Source organism: Patella vulgata, chromosome 3, assembly GCF_932274485.2.
Source record: "Patella vulgata chromosome 3, xgPatVulg1.2, whole genome shotgun sequence".
Lineage (NCBI taxonomy): Eukaryota > Metazoa > Mollusca > Gastropoda > Patellidae > Patella > Patella vulgata.
This window is the reverse complement of record NC_065881.2, coordinates 79,262,382-79,286,385: the sequence shown is the minus strand read 5'-3', so window position 1 is coordinate 79,286,385 and position 24,004 is coordinate 79,262,382. Positions and strand designations below refer to the sequence as shown.

Sequence of the window (24,004 nt, the reverse complement as noted above, 5' to 3'; positions counted from 1 at the left end):
CTGTTTTGGGAACATTGGGGGGTTTAAACGTACAACAGGCTCTGCAATTAAACGGCGAAAAAAGTAATTGACAGAAGATAATCCACGAATTTACTTCGGCTTCAATAGGTATGGTAAATGGATAGTAAGTAACGACACATACATTCTGCAAAAAAGGGTCCATCCCTCAATCAAGTTACGGGACAAACAAGGCTTCTAAAAATAGTTTGTTTTATATCTTGGGGCATTTCCTCGCGAATGCAATGTTTGATATGGCTTTGAAGCAAATGTTTGATAGATTAATTATTTTGAATATGTTGTTGTTCCAAATATATCATCAAATCACAGTTTGTACACGCGAAGGCATCTTTTTTTTTGTTTTAAACTTGACACGGAAGAACATAATAATAATGTAAGCTTATAGATAAATGAAATGAAATGGAGTTTAACGTCCTACTTTTCTGTACCGAACTGGGCAAATGAAGACGGATTATATAGATAAGCGTGTAAAGCGACACTTATGCACTTGCTGGTTACAGGTTGATAGCCTGCTGATAATGTTTTCCGGTTCTAAATAAATATAGAGCCGACGTAGCCCAATGAGTAAGACACTGGCTCGCTAACCAGGTCTCGGATTCGCTCCTAGTGTTAGCTGAGAAAAAAAATCGTCGGTGACAAAAACATTATCTAGTCGTTCGCATAATACGTATGTACACATTGGCGTGCACGTAAATGAACTGATAAAGGTCTCCGTTAGTAGGATGTAAAACCCCATTTCATTTCTAAGAATTATATCCTCGGTCATTAAAACTCAACCATGTTGTAGCAACAAAAAAAACAATTATAATAAACATATTATATGCCCGGGGAATCTATTCAAATCGTGTTTCAATGTGTGATTTATGCGTATATCTGATGACGCATAAATAATGCTAAGCGTGAACGAATATTATTCTAGTCTATTGAATTCCTTAAAATTTTTCTAGGCCATGCTTTGTGTATATTGTGTATTGACTGTCTCAAATGTACAACCCTGGTTAATTCCTACTGCTGCATCTGGAAAAAACTAGACCCACTATTTGCATTTTAAACTTGAATAATTCTTAATTTTCAAAATATTTCTATATAATCTATGTATGCAATTAGTTGAAATATATAAATAATCATCTGATCAGAAATAAGGCAATGATTTTTTTAAAAAAGGTGCCGATTTACCATGTTCATCTTAAACGTTCTACCTATAAAAAAATATTTTTTTTTAAAACCGCAAGTGATGTAGTTGGTTGAACACGCTCACTGATCTCTATAGTAAGCATACAGATTTGGCATAAGTTTACTGCTGTATTTTGTTCACGTGTCGTCGTTTGGATGGAATCCAAAGGTGCTGTTTATTTAGGTATTCCAAATATGGAATTATGTTATTTTTTTACATAAATTCGTTTATAATATTCTAATAAACAGCCCAAATAACACACTTTATATTCAAATACATTATTTTGTGATACGATGATAGACCTTTCCAAGTGACCTAGATACCCCAAATATATACGCCAAAATGTCGATAGATACAATGTATTTCTCAACAGTCCCTAACCCCCCCCCCCCCCCACAAAGAAAAAAAATTAATTATCTCAGGAACCTCACCAACCCCCTCCTGCAATTCTCTTATTTGATTGGTCAACGTTTACTTTCGTATTTTTTTAGGATTATTTCTGTTCAATCTTGCATCAAAATGTACACTTTTTGACTATCTGCCACGGTATTTGTAAAAAAACAGTTCTCTAGAGACCTACAGGCCATTGGTTCGATATTGTCACTGCGTGTTTGTATCCCCTACAAATCCAAAGGACAAATTAAAAGTACAGTATATTAATATAACGTTAAGCTAAGCATCACACATGAAAAACATACAACACATCAGATGCCACGTTAGTATGCTATTATTGTTTAGGCCAGCGCTTTCTCAACCGGGGTCCATATGGACCCCCAAGGAGAAATTGCATAGTTTTATAAAGGTACTTGGAGGCAAGGGGGAAATCCTGCAGCCTTATGTAAAGTGCCGTTGTCGATTTGAAAGATCTTGTTGTCTTGATCATTAGTGCCCTATAAAGTGGGATTTCCTTCTCTTCATATTACGGGTTATCGGTAAATGAAGCTTAAAGGAGCTAAATCGTTAATATTTGGGACCTAGAAATTGACCCAAATGAGTCGCAACGAATATAATAAAGTAATCTGATTGTATATAAACTGATTTACATTCAATTGTTTCCGTTTTGACTCTTAATTTCAAATCAGTTATGTCTAGCGAAATATCCATGAGTCTCAACCGGATAGCACTTTCTAGCGTCTGGATATTCCAGCCTATTTCGCATGCTCCCCAGATAAGATATGGCGTCACTGTTTGACATGAGTTGTGGAATATGTCTAGCCCCGATCCTTCTGGTCACTTGTTACAAATGACACTGAAACGCGCTATCGTACACGATTCGTGTACGAATGGTAAAATGTTTATTTTATCTTAAATATTGGATATCAGAAGCCTATCTTTTCCTTTAAGATCACAACATCAATGTTGATTTAAATTGACAAATAATTCGTATTTTCAACGTGTAAGACTTAGCTACTTTAATTTACTGTGAAAATATTTACGACTGGCGTAATTCAACATGTGAACAAATTCCCTCATTTTGAGCATATTCTTGTTCTACGGTGAATGGGGAAATAGCAATGCAATATTTGAAATCAAATATATTTTGTTTCGTGGCCACTGTGTAGGAAATTGGGTTCGAGGCCAATGTCAAAAAAATCTTGTTGAAACATAAATGATATGAATCGTAACTATGTCAAAATTTTCTCACATTCTCTGACCGGTACTTAGTACTCTTATAATAATAGTTATGCATTCAAGTGAAATAAAGTGATGTTATACAAAAATGCTGGGGAAGGGGAGGTATGAGGGGCCAATTTTCTCCGGGGTGGGGAATCTCCGACAAAATGTTGAGAATCACTGACTTAGACTACAGACCAATTAAGACGATCGCGCACTTGTCGAAACATCATACATGCATCAGACTTGTTCATTACTGTCCCACATAACTGTTTTTGGAACTCTTAATTTTACATATAAATAATATTTTGACCGGACATAGACTAGGTCATTTCGGGACTAGAGAGAGAGAGTTTAACGTCCACTCGTTATAGACTAGGTCATTTCGGGACTAACATATGGTTTAATTTTATTTCAATAATTCGCTTGCAGTGGGAGGATAGCGGAGGACCCAGAGAAAACCCACGAGGTTGGACAGGCAACCCTACTCCTTGTCACGTACAACCGTCGAAACCATGCCAGTTGAGTCAATGACAGGCCTTATGATACAGCACCCACTTGCTAACCATTCGCCCCCCCCCCCCACAACAGATAGAAAACTTACTTATTTCATATTAACAAAGACGCTTATCGATCTACTCTTCATATAGCTTTCATTGAAATGCACACCTTGTGGATCAAAATGATTTTAGCTCAGAGCACACTTTACCGGGTGGGCTGGTCGAGTGGTCTTTAGATCATTAGGTCTGCCATTGGGTCAGGTGGTGTGGGTTTATACACATAGCCTGTACGTGTAAAGCAGCGGAATCACCGACCCAATCTGGTGCGTTTCTCCAGTTCCTCAGGTTTACGTCAATGCTAAAGACACTTACGGGCAAACCAATCATTGAAATAAATAAAGAGCCGAATGAGCCTAAAACCAACCCCTTTTACTTTTGCCCGTTTTACAAACTCCATATATTTTGTTTATTACTGTGCCTAAAAGTTCCTTTAGATTTATATCGTTTCATTTTTCATTGAAATCTATCTATATTCATTCTTGAGCTGATTTTCCTAATTAAACCAAATATATTCAAATAACACACTATTTATGGATAACAATTACTACGGTTTATTTCACTGCGACGTTTCAACAAGATTTCATAAGTCGTTATCAAGAATATAACACAATTGCAATTCGAAATGAGAGGGCTGTAAGTCAAACTTACCTGCAATAGCCAGTAGTAATACAGTCTTAAGAAACATCTTGTAAAAAAACGTTTATATCGAAAACTGACCTTACCGCTCGAGCAAAATATTAAAACGCGCAGGTTAATTCGAAACGATTGCTTTAAGTATCAGTCAGTGGTTGTGCGCAGATTTTAATCACATGAGGAGTTATGCCCTTTTATGGCATTGTATTTGTGTTGAAACTAGGTTTTCTATGAATCGAAACTAACGAACATTGATTTTAAGAATTTCTTCCGAGCATTAGCTTTCGGCCAGCAAGTACAAGTACTCAGGACGCAACTTTACTGCGGGAAATATTGCTGTCGATTAATAGAAAAAAGGTCCGGTCTAAATTTTAAGGCCACCTGCAGATTCCCTTAAGGTCGCGATGGTTAGGGCACGTGATTGTTGACGAGATTGTGGGTAGGGGTTAGGGTTAGTGCTAGCCCTGTTTACATCTGCAGGTGACCTTAATCTTGAGACCTAACCGTGAATCTAGATTTGGTCGTACGTCGGTTTGAAATCATGTCTGTGGACGAAATCGTATGAATTAAAAGAAACAGTGTATGAGAAACCGAAACATTAGGTTGGATCAAATATATTTCTGACGATAGTACACACAGACGCGTTATAATGGCTAACATTTGAACAATATCTTGTAGTTACGTATAAAAATCACCATATTTAAATTTCAGCTATGGTTACATAGTACAATAGTAACTAAGGACATGTGCACACGTGAGTTAACTGTTGTATGGTTATTTTAGGTTAAGGAAATAACATCGGGGCAGTTAATGTGTCATTGCTACCATTAACTTTATAAGCTGAGATATCAATTGTCCTCCGCCTTTTGAAGACAGCAGGGGACATTAAAATGGGACTGTCCGTCCGTCTGTCAATAGTTTTGGGATACAATTACCCTCCTAATTGAGCTATAATTTTCAAACTTGGTGTAGGTGTTTATTAGGTGAATACCTTGATGAAGCTTGAAGATGGGCATTTTCAGCTTAGGCTAAGCAGAGATAAGCAATTTAATTAGTTGATGCTTTGGGACACGATAACTTTGGTTCTATAATGGTCTCAGATTTTACAGAATTCTCCGGTAATACTCGAAACCTCAGGCCAAACTTAACGTTCAGTAAGCCTATTCAGATTTGGTCAGTGGAATTTACTCACCCGCATAGTCCGGTAATACTCGAAACCTCAGGCCAAACTTGACGTTGCCTCTACCTTTGTTATCCCTGGTTGGGTGCAACTTCAAGGTGAATTTATTGTTCAGTAAGCCTATTTAGATTTGTTCAGTGGAATTTACTCACCCGCATAGTTATGAATTTTCTTGTTTCACTTGACTATAGTAACATTTTGTGGGAATGTAGTCTTTTTACAGATTGACCACTTGTTTGCGATATCATTGTCTGTGGAAGCGGACGCTAAGCCTAACGAATAAACAACCAACAGTTGCCATGCAAAATACGCCCACATTTTGCAAGAGATGGATAGAAAACAAGCTAAAAAAATGCGATTTTTATACGCCTACATTTTCATGTGGACGTATTATGCTGTCGCCCCTGTTGGTCCGTCCGTCCACAATTTGTTTGTGGACACTCTACAGGTCACAGCTTTTATCCGATTTCAAGGAAACTTGAAATGGTTTATCTCCCTAAGATATTGGCATGTATCGGACCGTAACTTCATGGATTATGGCCCCTGAATGTACGGAAAATCGCGTTTTTAGCTTGTGTACCCTATAGAGGTCACAATTTTTATCCGATTTTGTTGAAACTTGACATGCAAGTTTATAATCCAAAGATCCTAGTACCTGTCCATGTTCACGCATATCGGACCGTCACTTCTTGAATTATGGCCCCTGATTGTACGAAATATCGCGTTTTTAGCTTGTGGACCCTATAGAGGTCATAATTTTTTTTATCAGATTTAACAAAACCTTTTAAATATATCACCGGTACACCCTCAGGATGGTTGAGTTCGAATTTCATACAGATCGGACCAACACTGACGTAATAATATGGTTTATCAAGGTTTTGGACCCTCTAGAGGTCACAATTTTCTTCTGATTTTGATGAAACTTGAAATGTAAGTTTATCACCCAAAGATCACGCATATCGGATCGTAACTTCCTGAATTATGACCCCTGATTGTACGAAAAATCGCGTTTTTTAGCTTGAGGTCCCCCGAGAGGTCACAATTATTATCCGATTTAAAAAAAACGTTCAAATATATCACCGTTACACCGTAAATTTTGGTTGAGTTAGAATTTCGTGAAAATCGGACGAAATTGCGGGACAAAATGGCCGCCCCTCTTACACAATTAGTCTAAACAAAGTTGTTGGCAATCTCGAAGTCACAATTTGGATCTGATTTTGATGAAACTTGAAATGCATATTTATAACCCAGAGATCTTGAACCTGTCGATATTCGGGCATATCGGATGGTAACTTCCTGAATTATGGCCCCCGATTGTATGAAAAATCATGTTTGTAGCTTGTGGTCCCTGTAGAGGTCGCAATTTTAACCGATTTAAAAAAAAACGTGTGAATTTTTCACCATTACACACTAAGATCTTGGTTCCTTATGATAATCGCGGATACCCGAACTTAACTTCCTAGATTATGGCCCCTGATTGTTGGAAAAATCACATTTTTAGCTTGCAGATTCTCTTAGAGGTCACAATGTTTTTCTGATTTAAAAACCCGTTTAAATACATCACCATTCCACCATAATGAAGGTTGAATTCGAATTTCGGAAAAAATCGAAATGAAACTGCCCGATAAAATGGCCGCTCTTTGTACGCAAATTGTGTAGAAGTATGTAATACGAAGGCTGTGGTTAAACTTATAACATATCTTTATATCCCAAAGATCTCAGTCCCTTATGATATTTGCACATTTCAGGCCATAACTTTCTGGATTATTGCCGCTGATTGTACAAAAAATCGCGTTTGTTTATAGCTTTTTCTCTATCCATCTCTTGCAAAATGTGGGCATATCCTGCCTGGCAGCCGCTGGTTCGTACCATCAGGGGTCATATTTCAGGAAGTTACTCCCAATATGCGAGAATACCGAAAAGAACTGAAATCGTTTGGATATAAACACATGGTTTTAAGTTTCATCAAAAGCGGATAGAAATGTAAACCCCATTTACATTCAAGGGGCTTTATATAATAATATTTGCTTACACTAAGTTGCATTTTTCCCGGCAGTTTCGATCCCATTTTCACGAAATGTGAACTCAACCATCATTATATTGTGTAACGGTGACATGTTCAATTCTTAAATCGGTCAAAGATTGTGACCTCTAGAGCGAATACAAGCTAGAAACATCTCAGCGACCTTGAAGAAAATTGAGCTGACCTTAACAACTAGAATTAGCCTACGAAACTTGAAACTCTCCATACTAGTGTTTTATTGTGACTTGTAATATTGTTTTAAATTGTAGAAAAAATCGTGTAAACACCGTCTATAACGACGTTAGGCGTGTCCCTTGATATCCTTGTTTGCTAGGATTCCTGAGAAGCGACCACCAGAACATAATACATATACGTAAGCCCACTTAAAGTCAAACATGGACCCGTTTGGTGTATTAACTTTTCGCAGTAAATTATGGAAGGGTATCGCTGCCAATATTAAATGCTCTGCGACAATGTAGTTTCCATTGATTATATGTGAAAAGTACAATGTACTAATACCGATATTGATAAAGTCAAATTACCTCTAAGATAAGAGTTAAATGTAAAACGTCAAATGTTAAGTGTTAAATGACAAATGTTTTGTGGGAAAATGCTTTTTTTGACGTGTCTACATTTTACATTTCTGTCATTACATTTTACATATGCTCTCTGCCACATCCCATTTGTCCTTCACGCTTTCTACATAGCAACTTTCGCTCAGCATCAACTTGCATATGCAAATGTAGGATATCGCTTGACTTATTAACATATATGGAAACCCGGCACAAGCACGCTATTAGGATATTCAACGCACGACAAAAGAAATCAAGCTGGCACACCATAAGAAACTATCTAGACGACCATGCGTAATTTTGAATGTGCCAGGAAATAATTGATAGATTCAAGCAGCCAAAGAAAAATACTTTCCAGTAATTTATAACACAATAACTGGAATTTCGTATTAATACCCGTATTTTTATATTTTAAACATCCCCACTCTTTCCGGTCTCTCTATAAACAGAGTTGAGTAGCCTACTTTGATCCATTAAAAAACAACAATATATAAGCATTGTGCCCAACAAATAAATAATATATTTATGCTTCAAATCCTTCTCAAACATTGTAAGTGCGAAGAAATGCCCTGCTATTAAAATTCGATCAAACCTGGTCATGTTTACGTCACGTCTTGGGAGTCAGAGGAGAATTCATTGCATACATAAGACGATGTTGTCTTTAATCGCTTACTATTTATTACAAATATCGAATCCTAATTAAATTCTCGGATTATCCACTACCCGCGTCTTTTTACGTCATTTTTATCTCAGAAAGTATTGTACGTCTAACTCTTCATAAAGTTTATCAACTTGTACATCAAGCGCTCAATGTTCGCTTGTGACCTTTGACATCACGCGTGCAGAAGTTCCTATTCGTCGCGCTGTTGATTAGGGGAACCCTTACATTTTTGTCCTGTATACGCTCCATGAGTGTTTTTCGGGGAATCCAGTATTTTTCTAGTAAGATTGGATATCTATACTTTCTATATATATCAAAATTGCCATACTTTTATTTGAAATAACCACCCGATAAATACTTTTCTGGGAACCCATCTTTAAAGGGTTCACGAGGGGAAAAAATTTGCTCAATCAAGGTGCTTTTACTGCACCAAAAACTATGGGATGGCGCAATTTCATTAGACCAAATCTCAACAACCGCAAGCCAAGTAAAATTCATGCCACTATTTATTATAATTCTTCAACTACTTTCAGACTAACAATTAACTTTATTATTTATAAATGCCCAAATTAGGAAGCCACCACTAATATTTGAAAAATTAAAACTATTCAGTAACTTGGAAGCATACGATTTATATTGTGCACCATGCGTTTAGCACAAGATCGTGATAGTTTATGGGGAAAATGTTAAACGATCTATCAATCCTACATTATGCAGCATTACAAATTCCAGAATCTACACTGGTCTCTTGGGCATAGCTAGATAGTATATAATACACACACGATGCCCTACGTTTCAGTGTTTAAACAACTTCGATAATCTCAAAATAAGATTACTTCTCAATCTTGAGTGCGCAAGTCGGATGGATAACTCAAAATACTAGACTCATGACGCATGTATTCTGAGGACTACATTGTTATATATTCCATTATAATCTATGATAGCTGCAGTATATCAATAACAATATTCATGGATATCTGGAACAATGGTTATTAATTCCATCAGCTTCGAAGTAAATGGCATATTCATGTTTCTCGTCCCCTAAACCCCCCAAAAGGATATATCACACGTGTATGTTGCTATTGAAGGAATCATTTTCGAGCCAATTTCTGTCGCCATTTAGGATTTCGGCTGCCATATTGGATCAACCGTTAGTGAGATGGATCGGAAATTGTCCAAAATGGCTCCGGTGATCAACAAAACGCATAAAATGATATAATACACGGGTCATTTCGCCAACAACCTTTGTCAATGTCAATTCCAGATCAACTTTTTCCGCCATTGTGGATTTAAGGCTCTCCTGGAGTTAGCCCATAGATTTCTGAGGTAGCAAATTACAAAAATCTTACCTAGGGTCCCTTCTATCAGGAACCATCGTCAAACCCTTTTCCCTGAAAAATGATCATGGATCTGGGGGGTTTGACCCGACTATAGCAGATCGTCTCCGAAAAAGAATATTTAGTGTGCTCTGTCAATTGAAAATAAAAGTTGTTATCGTGAAATTGAAATCAAAGATGACATGATGGGTATAAATTACATGCATATTGTTATGCATTTATATTTTCTATTTACAGAGAGGCTGAATATTATTTGACCTGTGTAACCACAGAACCGTTGGTACCGGCTTGTAGAGGAGCCTCCATAGAAAAGGACCGTGAAATATTTACTAAACTAACACCCGAAGCATGCAGGGCTATGTCCATAATTTATACATCTCTACTTTTGGCCGCTTCTCTTTTTGTCACTGCCTGTAATCTCATCATGTAATATTGTCCACAGGCTGTTTCTGTTCTTGTTCTTGTTACGCTCTCTAACCACATTAATGATGTATTTTATCAGTTGTTATTTTAGTATGTTACTGTCTCAAACCATATTTATTATATGTTTTATCATTTAGTATTAAATTATACGTGTATGATCCGTTGATATTTTCTATACGATTGTTTGTTCAGACTTCATGAAGATTTTCAATCGGATTATATTTCTGAACTGTTCGAGTAAATATGGTTGTCTGCAGGTTATAACAATATATCAACCATTTTGGTTGAATGATTATAAGCATTTACTCATTGCTTACATCCATCAGTCCATAAATTGTGTAAATTCGATAAGGAACTGTTCGAGTAAATATGGTTGTCTGCAGGTTATAACAATATATCAACCATTTTGGTTGAGTGATTATAAGCATTTACTCATTGCTTACATCCATCAGTCCATAAATTGTGTAAATTCGATAAGGAACAAATTTTGAGATATTTTGTACTTCCTGGAATTGTTGTGCTAGTTATAAGGAAACAAATCAAATGTATCGCTTCTCTATCCGTAAGCAATCTGATTAAAATACAGATCGATATTTCGTTTCGTTTTTTATTTATACTTTCGATGGCCTACACTACATGAAGATATGACCGGTTGTAGGGATAGGTCACGTCAGAGATCACACGAGGTGCTTTTGACATAGGACGTCAGACATTTGATTAACCAATCAGCATTGATGTTACTAATGGATTACCCAGTTCCGTGCAAAACACGTCTAAAGCTCGCCGTAACAGACCGTATCATTGGCTAATTGCTCACACCATTCAGAACACGTCAAGGATAACACCTCTTCCAGCAGATCCTAGTGTAGTAAAGACAAGTGAAAACGAAATTTTGAACTATAAAAACGAAACTAAATAGGATCTGTGTTTTAATCAGATTGACCGGTAAGCTATTGAAATTCAAAGACGCGCTTCAAAATCAGGCATAATTAGTGATTGTCACACATCGAATTGTGAATAACAGCGTCAATGTCGTTCATGATGTATCCCTTTACTACAGCTTCTAGTGGGCGTTATATTTAACAGTGTTATTGTATTCCGTAACTTCGAAAAGATAAATTCACCCATGGCCTTACAAGGTAAAGCACTACGTCCGTTAGTCCTATGAATACATCAAAACGGTCCACTGAAAACTGGCTTCATGCACTGGTATATGTCTAAATTATCCTTTGTAACAGTGATAATACTGCAAATCTAAATTGTATCAATTTGTGTTGTACTGTTATATTTAATGGAGAAGATAAATTCACCCATGGCCTACCCCAAAACGGTCAATTGAAAACTGACTTCATGCATTGGTATATATTTCCAAATTATCCTTTGGAATACTGCAAATCTAAATTGTATCAATTTCTGTTGTACTGTATATTTAACGTAGAAGATAAATTCGCCCATGGCCTTATAAGTTAAAGCACTACGTCCGTTAGTCCTATGACTACCCCAAAACGGTCCATTGAAAACTAACTGCATTGGTATATATTTCTAAATTATCCTTTTAAAAAGTGATAATAATGCAAATCTAAATTGTATCAAATTTTTTTGTACTGTTCTATTTATATTTAATAAAGATTGTTCTAGTTTAATTAATATTTTATGCAAATGTTTTCTATTTAATTGTTAGTGTTCCAGAACCTGGATTAAATAATGTTTTTGTTATCTTATTTAGCTATAACGTCAATGTGAATGTATTGCAAGAGTTAGTTTGTGACTTTACTAAGACGAATCGTTCGTTTTTTATACCTTAATATTGTTAATGTTGAAAGTATCATATCGAATGTCTGCCAATGTAGTTTGTCTATGTATACTCACTGCAATCGTTTTTGTTATAGTCTGGCCATTAGTGGAATCCAATTACCTCGACATGTCCATTATACTTCGCATATTGGCGATTTAAATTCATTCGATCACCAGTGAGTCATGACCGATTTAGTGTTACTGTTACAAAGGGGTGAACATTAAGACGTTAACATTCTATTCCACATATTAATAGCACGCAACTGAGATATTACACGTTGGTTTACTGCGAAAAGCTAATACGCCAAACTGGTCCATGTTTTACTTCAAGTCCGTTTACGTAGATGTATATATTCGCTTGTCGTTATAGACGGTGTTTACAAGATTTGTCTACAGCTTGCACATGTATTACAGCCTGACCGTTTAGCATAACGAGGGAGCCCCGGTGGCTAAGTGAGTAAGACGCTGGCTCGCTAGCCTGGAGGTGGCGGGTTCGACCGGGTGTGGACCGAAAAAGTGACTCAGAATTTTCCGGCATGGTTTCCCCCTTTGCTGGGATGCAGGGGTACCGTGTATACATTGGTGTGCACGAGGTAGATCCCTTGTCGCTCTCTGGGCAAAATTCCCCTCTTTGCACACTATATGGCGTATACCCGTCTTCATTAGCTCAGTCGGAGCAGAACAGTAGGACATTATAAACCCAATTTAATTAGCATTACGAAATAAAATTAAGTGTTTTCTTTCGACTCGAGAACAGCTGTTGTCTAAGCGTTTGTTACAGCTTCATGCAACCCGAGAGTATACGGTTTTAAGGGGTAGTATGGTCGTCAGACTGAAACTTGAAGGAATTGTCGGAATGGCATCGCACGGAGTTCAGGCTGCATGGCCGTTCTTTGGAGCCAGATATTGCTTATGTGGTAGACACCATTTGTCCTCAACAAAATGAAATGGGGTTTACCGTCCTACTGTTTTGCTCCCAAACTGGGCTAATGAAGACGGGTGTCCTCGACGAATATTTACAAGAAACGTTAGAAGACGAGAATTAACATTTATAAAGTAAATGGAAATGAAATGGGGTGTAATGTCCTACTGTTCCGTTTCTACTGTGCTGATGAAGATGGGTATACGCATTGCAGTGTGACCGGGCAGCGGTTTTCGTCCTGTCCGAAAGACTATACGTTGTTCCTTGCCAGACCCACGATCCTACACCACTGACAATGGGAAAAATCTCCGGAAAAGAAACGATGAACTTTCTCGGTCCGCAGGGAGAGTTCGTCCTAGCGAATCGACGTCCCACCACTGAGCCATCCTTAAGTAAATGGGGAAGTATAAGATGCTAATCTGTGACCAAGATATCACTCAATAAAAACGTAGTTACCCCCCTTTAATCGAACCAATTTTATATTCATTTTCAAAACATACGGATGTTTTGCAGGTGACGTCATTAAATGTCAAGGGTTCTTCCATTATACGCCGGGCTTTCGTCCCATATGATCAACTAGGCAACACTTTACTTATGAGCCCCGCAAGCGGTAACCCTGACTAACGGAAACTGGGAGTAAAAAATCCAGAGATTCTTCCCGGCCCGCAATCCAGCTCGCAGAGAGTCCATTTTCATCTCCGCTTTACCACCTAACTTAAAATAATCTTGACACTTGCGCAATGCCAAGGCAGAACCAAGTACCAAAATTGTGTCCGCTAGCTTCGAAATAAGCAGGTTTGAAAACACTCCGATGTCCAAAATTTAAGGAGCGCTCACTCTCTAAATTTACAAATAAAAATTTCTAAATGGTTTAATGGGATTCTACCTGATGCTGCAATAAAGAATTTAATTAAGCTTTTAGAGACCAATGTCTTGTTTCGTATTCAGTCACCATATGTTCACCGCAATATATCCGGGTAGGTGCTATAAGATTCCATCTGAAGCTGCAATAAAGAATTTAAGTAAGCTTTTAGAGACCTCTGTCTTGTTCCGTATTCATTTACCATATGTGTGGCGTAATATAGCCCGGTAGGTGCCGACCTGCCATAAAACCACACCCCATTTCATTTCGTATTCATATCATGCCTTAAATTTCAACGGAAACGCAGTAATAGCTCTGATTTTCGATAGGGTTCCTGGTTAGGCCCAAATTTTTGTATTACTTTAATAATCGATATTGACTTGAAACAGAACCCAGAAAAACGCGTCCCAAATTCAAGATCCGAAATTGTCTCCCTTATCCACAATCCCATCTAAGTTTTTTCAAGGAAGTCGGTCCTGTATCGCGTTCCCATATAACGCATCGGGGTTCTATAAAAAATAGATGTTCTAGCGTATGGAGTTCGAATGGGTAGCCTAGATTGTGATTCAATCATTTAATTATCATTCGGCAAAATAGTGCTGAGTTATTAAAATTTGTTGTCAGATATGGGGAAAAATGATTCCTGGTAGCGAATAATAAAGAATCACGGGGAAAAATAGAAGGTAAGAAACCAAAATAGCATTAGAGCAGAGGTGTGGAAGGGCGGTATTTTCAAATTGAAGCTATATAGGACGTCAGATCAGAGACCGTTCCTAAAGGAACCACCTTCTAGTGACCTCGATCTTTATGTTTAAGAAATGTAGTGACACCATAATGTTATTTTTTTCTTCTAAAATTACTATTTACCTGTATTACGGATAGAACTAGATCTATAAAAATTGTAAAAAATTCAGAACCATATTTTGTTATTCAGCATTTAAATCATCCATTAATTATAATCTGACAGAATTCAACAGTGTTGTCAATAATTTGTTTTAAGGTAAGGGTTTAAATACATGCTAATTTCCTTCGGGAAATGTGCCATTAAACAGTCCATGTGTAAACCCATGTTGAAAATCGGGTAAACAGTGGATTCTAATTTTTAACTGTCTGATTTTCGTTCTAGTTTTCTTAATTGTAATCACCATAATATTTATCAGTCTGCATTTGTCACATGCATTAAGTAATGTAAGTACATTGCTCATTCGGGCGAAACCCATTTGAATACAATGAAAACTTTTCAAAAACGCAAGGAATGTAGGAAAGTATTTTGCTGAACTGTTACTTAAAGGCTCTATGCGTCACTTTGCGGTATAGCCTATGAATACATTGCCAGTTTAATCTATAATAGGAATATCTGTCCTACAATGGTTCAATTCCGTTCAGTATTGACTTAGTTATGATAATTAAAATTTCATCGATCTAAGCAGCTTATAAGCATACTACCATTAATTGGTACCGGGGAAAGCTGATGTAAATCTGATTGAATCCAAGCCGGGAGATTATCTAGCGTTGGTATGTTAACATTTTCCGAGATTCTATCTGAATTATCTGAATTATGGTCCTTATTGTAATTGGTACACTATCGCCTTTCGCTGACAAGGGGGAGCCACGCCGGAAAATCTAGATGAACTTTCTTGGCGAATGCAGGGATCGAACAGCCGACCTCCAGGCTAGAGAGTCAGTCTCTTACCCACTTAGCCACCGTGACCCCAATAAAAGAAAACAAACAAACCAGCGGCTGCCAGGCAGGACACGCCCACATTTTGCAAGAGATGGACAGAGAACAAGCTAAACAAAAATCGATTTTTCGTACAATCAGGGGCCATAATTTAGGAAGTTACCATCCGATATGCGCAAATATCGACAGGAACAAAGATCTTTGGGTTATAAACTTACATTTCAAGTTTCATCAAAATCAGAAGAAATTTTCACATCTAGAGGGTCCACAACCTTGATATACCATATTTTTACTCTATTTGAGTACGAGGGACGGCCATTTTGTCTGTCAGTTGTGGGCCGATTTCCACGAACTTCGAACTCAACCTCCCTTAGGGTGTATTGGTGATATTCTAAAACGTTTTTTTTTTTATCGGTGATCGAACGTGGAACCTCCGGGTTAGCAATTCAAAGTCTTATTTACTGCGTCACCGCGGCTCCAGTTCGATTTTACACAGAATATCATAAAAACTGAACGATGAAAATATCATACATGTATACATGCATAGTACTTTTTGGGTTCATGCAACAGGCTGAGTATGCTTACTCATTGCAGAACATTTGACACATAATATTACACTGGTATGTCATTTTGTGATGTCTGCCTATCTTTGTGGGTTTTTCTCCGAGTCCCCCGGTTTCCACCAGTTGCAAATGCCCCCGCGGTCAGGCGAATTATTGAAAAGATATTGTACCACGCGTTAGTTGACAAGATGACCTAATTCAAGTTGGGCGTTAAAACACGCATCAATAGCCAACATTTCACACTAAATATATTTCTAAAACATTTACTTGTTGCTTAAATTAATTGCAACATAGAACACCGTGACATCATGTCGTACTTAAAGTATTTTGAAATAGCCTAGAGCAATTGTAGCATATTCATGAAACTATGTAAAATATGTTGAAATAGTGTAGTCGATAGAGAGAAAGTTGGACGTTAACGGGTTAGGGTTCTTCCTATATTTTACTTGTATAATATATATGTTTTGTAATTTAGGAGTGACTTCCCAAACTTCTCACTTTAAATAGCTATTGCATTTCAAATGAATTTGAAGTTATCCTGATAGTACATGTATATATAGCCTTTAGTTACTCATGTACTATGTAACCATAGCTGAAATTTAAATATGGTGATTTTTATACGTAAAATGTTAGCCATTATAACGCGTCTGTGTGTACTGTCGTCAGAAATATAGTTGATCCAGCCTAATGTTTTGGTTTCTCATACACTGTTTCTTTCAATTCATACGATTTCGTCCACATACATGGTTTCAAATCGACGTACGACAAAATCTAGATTTACAGTTAGGTCTAAAGATTAAGGCCACCTGCATATGTAAACGGGGCTAGCACTAACCCTAACCCCAGCCATTACCCACAATCTTGTCAACAACCACGTGCCCTAACCAGCGCAACCTTAAGGAAATATGCAGATGACCTTAAAATTTAGACCGGGCCCTTAAATTCACGCCTTACTGTACTGTGCCGTCTTGTTCAACAATAATTCTTACAACGAATTCCTTACAATTCAACCATGAGCTATTCAGTTTATTTATAAAGATTAAAGTAGATTAAAAACGGAAACCATTGAATGTAAATCAGTTTATATACATTCATATTACAGTATTATATGCATTGAGACCCAATTGTGTCAATTTCTAGGTCCCAAATGTTAGCGATTTAGCTCCTTTAATTCACGTTAAGTTAGCTGTGTTCTTTGCACGCATCAATAGCCAACATTTCACACTAAATATATTTATAAAAGATTTGCTTGTAGCCTAAATGTATTGCAACATATAACATAACACCGTGATATCCTTTCGTACGTATAGTCTGTTGAAATAGCCTAGAGCAATTATAGCATATTCATGAAACTATGTAAAATATGTTGAAATAGTGTAGTCGGTAAAATAGTGTAGTCGGTGGAGAGAAAGTTGGACGTTAACAAATGTTCTCACTTTAAAATGCTATTGCATTTCAAATGATTTTGAATTTATCCTGATATTACATGTATATATGTCTTTGTAGCTTAGGAGGGACTTATGGAAGATTAGTTGGGGTTGTTTTGCAGCTAAAACAGTTGCCTTATTAAATAAAGTTATTATTATTATTATTAGGGTTTCACACTGCGTAGCTTGTGTGAAACACTATTGTTTTTGTTAAAATTATTATTAGGGTTTCACACTGCGTAGCTTGTGTGAAACACTATTGTTTTTGTTAAAATTATTATTAGGGTTTCACACTGCGTAGCTTGTGTGAAACACTATTGTTTTTGTTAAAATTATTATTAGGCTTTCACCTTCGGTGAAAGACTATTGTTTTTACTAGGTATTATTAAGCTTTCATATTACATATGAAAGCTTATTGTTTCTGTTAAGATTATTATTGTTATTTTTTTTGTGTGTTTTGTCCACAAATCGGATTTCTCAGAATCTAACCATAGGATCGTTCTGAAACTTTTACCTATCCCCCCAAAAATGGGTGGTGGCTGTTGATTAAATATATTTTCAAAACGTTTTACGAATCCGAAATCACCGAATTTTACGAAGGAATGCATTTGACCTACAATGCTGTAACTTTGTGACTATTTGACCTATTTTACTAATTCTTTTTTCTTTGAGTATCTTGAAACATTTACTTCAAATCTGCAATTTCGGATTTTGGCATTTCGAAAATTCGTCGCTGTCATTTCGAACCGGAAGTTATTACCAATTTGACAACTTCTTTAATAGTTGTGCGATTTTCGTGAAATTTAGAATGTTAGTAGATCTTGCCAATGCGACTTCAATGATGTCCTTGGAAATTTTCTAAATTATCTCCCCTTGGTGAAATTAAGGATCAAAGTTTTCAAAAAAATCGTCGAAATATAGGTCAGAATGACCTAAAAAAAAAATTAGATACTAGACAAGTAATTACTGATTCGTACACAAAATATGGAGTTTGTCGATCGAACCGGAAGTGCCACCATCTTTAAACGTGAAAAATCAAAAAGGCTTTTTTGCTATTTTACTTACAGACTCGGGCGTCATATTTTCGGAATCCTGGAAGGAATACCTAAAAATCTATCGGATCAGAATTTTGATTTCGGTCACGTGATGGTCACCATTTTGAATTGAAAATGAAAAATAGAAGCAATTTGAAGGGCCGGGACTTTGGAACACAAGAACTCTCCTTCTAATTAAGCTAGAATGTTCAAACTTGGTGTAGGCGTTCACTAGGTCAATGTCATGATTGAGTTCAAAGATGAGCATTTTTTGCCTAGGGTAAGCAGAGATAAGCAAGCTTATTTGTTGATTCTTTAGGGCACGATGACATTGGTTATAATGAATGGAGGGCGATGAAACTCTTGTCAATCGAGAGGCTAATAGCTGGCCTGTTGTGTGAAATCATTGTATCATTTTTTATTCGAATTTCTCCTTTGATGTTTTCCGTGCCGACAAGGTTGTTTTCGAGTTTAGCTGGATTTGACTTCGCGCATGCGCTACGCTGGAACCAAAGGTACCATGAGTACTAAATTCCGGCGAGCAACTTTTCACGTTGGTACCTAGGTACCCTGAAAATTTCAAGGTGATACCTGCATTCGTTCAAGTCGTTTGTTCTTGTCACCTGCCTTTCGTCGTTTTTTTTTTAAGTCAATTTACGGCTTCCATGAGGGGAAAAAAGTGGAATTTCGCCGTGACACCGGCACCGATTGTCCGAAAACCATGAAATTTGGACACAATACGTCCATTACCACCCCGGACTCTGTGCCTTACCCCCATTTTGATCCCATTAAAAAAAAAGAGTTTTAGCAAAAAAACGATTTTCGGAATTTAATATTGGTTTTAACCCTGTACCCAGACAAGATATAGATATTATTATAATCCCTATGAAATATTTTAATTATTTACTGCTATAATATGAATTATCACTTATTCCCCGTTAAATAAATATCGGTCACCGGGTGCAGCTGTACAACTTCAAGGACCCTGGCTTCAAGTCAATTTACGGCTTCCATGAGGGGAAAAAAGTGGAATTTCGCCGTGACACCGGCACCGATTGTCCGAAAACCATGAAATTTGGACACAATACGCCCATTACCACCCCGGACTCTGTGCCTTACTCCCATTTTGATCCGATTAAAAAAAAAAAAGTTTTAGCAAAAAAACGATTTTCGGAATTTAATATTGGTTTTAATTAATTTTGAAATTGCAAATGCAAAGAGATTTTATCGCCTCTTCCGTATGTGATAGGTACTGGTACTATACACATTATCCTTAAAAGACAATTTTTTAAAATGACCGTAACGATGTATCGACACTAGAAACCGAAATCGCCTATTTTGACCTTTTTTGACTGCTGAGGCATCATTCCGGTGGTCCAAATCTCTGGAATTTCTAGCGGTTGGCTGCGCCGCGATGATATTTATCACATACTAAATTGAGAAAAATCCTCAGATATCAAGAACAATAAAAATTCGATAAAATACGGCAATTTTTTAAGCAAAAAACCTTTGATTGTTGGGGGCGGGTTTTGAATTTATTTTGAACGTTCTCGGAATCCAACACTCTTCTATTTTTAATATGTGATAGCTAGAATCCCAAGGTACATTCTGTGCATATTTGAAGGCAATCGGAGCACAGGAACGTTGCCTGGGCAGAGCAAATCAAAGGCTTCTTCGTCTTATGACCTTAAACACTGCGTATAAATTTAAAGTCAATCGGATATTAACAGCAAAAGGGGGGCGACGACAATATACGACCACATTTCAATGTGGGCCTATAAAAAGTAAATCATTGCCAATAGAAAAGACCCACCTTTCCCCCAACAACAACCATGTAATGCACTAGCTATAATGGGGATTTTTCTGGAACACAGCGAAATGGGTCTTTTAAAATGTTCACAAGTGTATCACAAGGAGTGTTTGCTTCTTCTCTATGGGACACCCGATACCACTTCTCAACGAGGAATTCAGTCACACAGCCAACACCATTTTGTATGTTTGTGTAATCTTTATTCAGTATAAATCAAGTAATACAAATAAAAAAATACTTGGATTGATGAAAACATAATTTTTGAGAGTTATTCATACATGTAGCATAATTGTTCTTATTTAAAAAATGTACATGATTACATGTTTGTCATAAACAACATTAAATAAACAATCATGTTTCTTCACGATAACAGTAACAGTATAACAATTGTATGAAATATATTTTCCTTTATTTTTTTTTATTTTTAGAAAGGCCACTTCCTTGGTTTAAAATATATCATAAATTGTAGTTATCTAACATATACTTCCATGTATGTTTATCTAACAGATTACCACGTCGCCTTATCTAACAGAGAGTAAATGGTATACAATATCAAATTATAATCTACCAGCATTACTTGTTTCAGTAATTTAATCGTATGTTATTCTTGTATTTAAGTGAGAAGAGTGAATAAACTATCATGGGTTGAAACAAATATATTGGAGTAGAAATAAACATTGTATATTGGTTTGCAAATAAATAATTGGTACAGATAATGCAATGTCATACAACATACTTTTTGGATTCGGTACAAATACAACCTTTTTATCATCAATGAAAATAATGTGATTTCAAAGTAACGATGAACTTTATATGAAAGCTTTGATATCTGCTATGCAGATCTAGTTAGGCTTTCACCTTCGGTGAAAGACTATTGTTTTTACTAGGTATTATTATTAAGCTTTCATATTACATATGAAAGCTTATTGTTTCTGTTAAGATTATTATTGTTATTTTTTTTTTGTGTTTTGTCCACAAATCGGATTTCTCAGAATCTAACCATAGGATCGTTCTGAAACTTTTACCTATCCCCCCAAAAATGGGTGGTGGCTGTTGATTAAATATATTTTCAAAACGTTTTACGAATCCGAAATCACCGAATTTTACGAAGGAATGCATTTGACCTACAATGCTGTAACTTTGTGACTATTTGACCTATTTTACTAATTCTTTTTTCTTTGAGTATCTTGAAACATTTACTTCAAATCTGCAATTTCGGATTTTGGCATTTCGAAAATTCGTCGCTGTCATTTCGAACCGGAAGTTATTACCAATTTGACAACTTCTTTAATAGTTGTGCGATTTTCGTGAAATTTAGAATGTTAGTAGATCTTGCCAATGCGACTTCAATGATGTCCTTGGAAATTTTCTAAATTATCTCCCCTTGGTGAAATTAAGGATCAAAGTTTTCAAAAAAATCGTCGAAATATAGGTCAGAATGACCTAAAAAAAAAATTCGATACTAGACAAGTAATTACTGATTCGTACACAAAATATGGAGTTTGTCGATCGAACCGGAAGTGCCACCATCTTTAAACGTGAAAAATCAAAAAGGCTTTTTTGCTATTTTACTTACAGACTCGGGCGTCATATTTTCGGAATCCTGGAAGGAATGCCTAAAAATCTATCGGATCAGAATTTTGATTTCGGTCACGTGATGGTCACCATTTTGAATTGAAAATGAAAAATAGAAGCAATTTGAAGGGCCGGGACTTTGGAACACAAGAACTCTCCTTCTAATTAAGCTAGAATGTTCAAACTTGGTGTAGGCGTTCACTAGGTCAATGTCATGATTGAGTTCAAAGTTGAGCATTTTTTGCCTAGGGTAAGCAGAGATAAGCAAGCTGATTTGTTGATTCTTTAGGGCACGATGACATTGGTTATAATGAATGGAGGGCGATGAAACTCTTGTCAATCGAGAGGCTAATAGCTGGCCTGTTGTGTGAAATCATTGTATCATTTTTTGAAAATGTCCGGGGTAGCCGAAAAAAGGAGATCGAAATCCAAAAAGTCGTATTTTTACGATTTGGGGCATTTTTAGAGGTCGTGTAAAGTAAAATAAAGCATGCATATACATATATTATTGATATTAAATATATCATATAAAAAACTAAACAATGAATCAGCTGTCATTGACAGATTTTATATTATAAGCATGGTCAGTGGAAGGTCAGCGTATTGTCTAACTTGAACTCACTGACTCCGTAACATTATTGTGGGTATGGTATAAGCTGAATTTGATGAGATGCACATATCTCGTATGACTATTTGGTACTTACAGTGTTAGACTTTGTCGTAACGTTACGGTCTCCATTCATCAAATCGTCGTTGGGGCTATAATACGATTTTGAATCAAGTTATTTATCACTGAGGGACTCAAAATTAGGTTTGATGTAGCTCTGCTCATTTACAGTGGCGAATTTAACGGGCTCATGGGTTCCAGCTCCCTCCTCTAGAAATTTCACAGCACCCGCATGGATTGTGGCTAATTTTGTGGCAGAATTTTATTTTTCTGGGGGAGGTATTTCTAAATGGCTCCGACACAAGTGCCTGAAATGCCATGAAATCACGTTTTCGGCCTCGAATTAAAATTTCTTAGCGGGAGAACCCCCTGACCCGACCCCCTTGCGGGGCTTCACGGTCGGTATCAGCCCCCCTCCCCACCACCATGGTTAATCCGGCGTTGATGTTCCCTCTTGTGCAGCTGCAAAAGAATGTACAAGTTCATTGCCTCATTGTCAAAGATCCCACTTTTCTACCCCAGTTCGGGTAATGAGGTCGAGCGTATATTGTATAGGGGATATTAAACAAGCAAACAGTATGGCTGATGTCTCCCGCCAAAACCCCAAAGTAAAAGATGACACATTAATTAATCGCACTTTCATATTTTTTTCAAAAGTATCGAGCAATCAAACTATACTGTAAATTTCATCACTCTCTGTCAGATAGAAATCAAGGTTATCTTGTCCCAAAGCATCGACCAATGAAATTGCCAAGCTGTAGCTCAAAATGTTCAGTCAAGACCTGATGAACATCTACACCAAGTTTAAACATTCTAGCTCAATTAAAAGCTGGGTTGTTATGTTCCAGTACTTCATTATAACCAAAGTTATCATACCCCAAAGCATCAACCAATTCAAAGTCCCGGCCAATCAAGTTGCTTTGCTTATCCTGACTAAGAGAATGCTCATTGTCGAACTTGGTCAAGGTAATATGGTCAAGGTACTAATGTAATGAAACTATACACAACGTTTCATCAAATTGCTTATCTCTGCTTACCCATTTTAATAGTCCCCTGCCAATCGAAAAGCCCCCCGACCCACCCACTCCACTCCCGTGTAATACATTAGGTTATAATTGTGTTACAAACGTATCACAAGGAGCATTTGAATATTCTCTCTGAGGCATCTGATACCACTTGTCATTGAGGTGTTCACACAGCCAACTCATTTTTGTTTGTTTGTGTTATCTTTATTCAGTATAAATCAACTAATACAAATGAAAAAAAGTACTTGGTTTAATGAGATTATCTTTTGAGAGTTGGTCATACAGGTATCACTAATCATAATTGCTCTTAACTTCAAATATATACACGATTATGTGTATTCTAAATATCAAATAAAACAATGATGATTTCTTTACAATAGCAGTACAACAAATTTATTCGCAATATTTTCCTTTGATCAGTTGATCAAAAACCTGATTATATTTACAAT

General features: G+C 36.7%; 1 long non-coding RNA gene across 2 annotated transcripts in view; it reads right to left on the bottom strand.

Annotated features, from left to right (window-relative positions):
* The window catches only part of LOC126814418 (uncharacterized), a 111,526-nt gene that overhangs the window by 26,960 nt on the left and 60,562 nt on the right, over positions 1-24,004 (bottom strand). The window contains exon 1 of one of the 2 annotated variants that reach the window (XR_007677596.2): positions 4,015-4,141. The exons of the other annotated variant lie outside the window; for it this stretch is intronic. This is a non-coding gene — a long non-coding RNA (uncharacterized LOC126814418). Of the gene's footprint in view, positions 1-4,014; positions 4,142-24,004 lie in introns of those variants that run through there. 2 annotated transcript variants of the gene reach the window in all.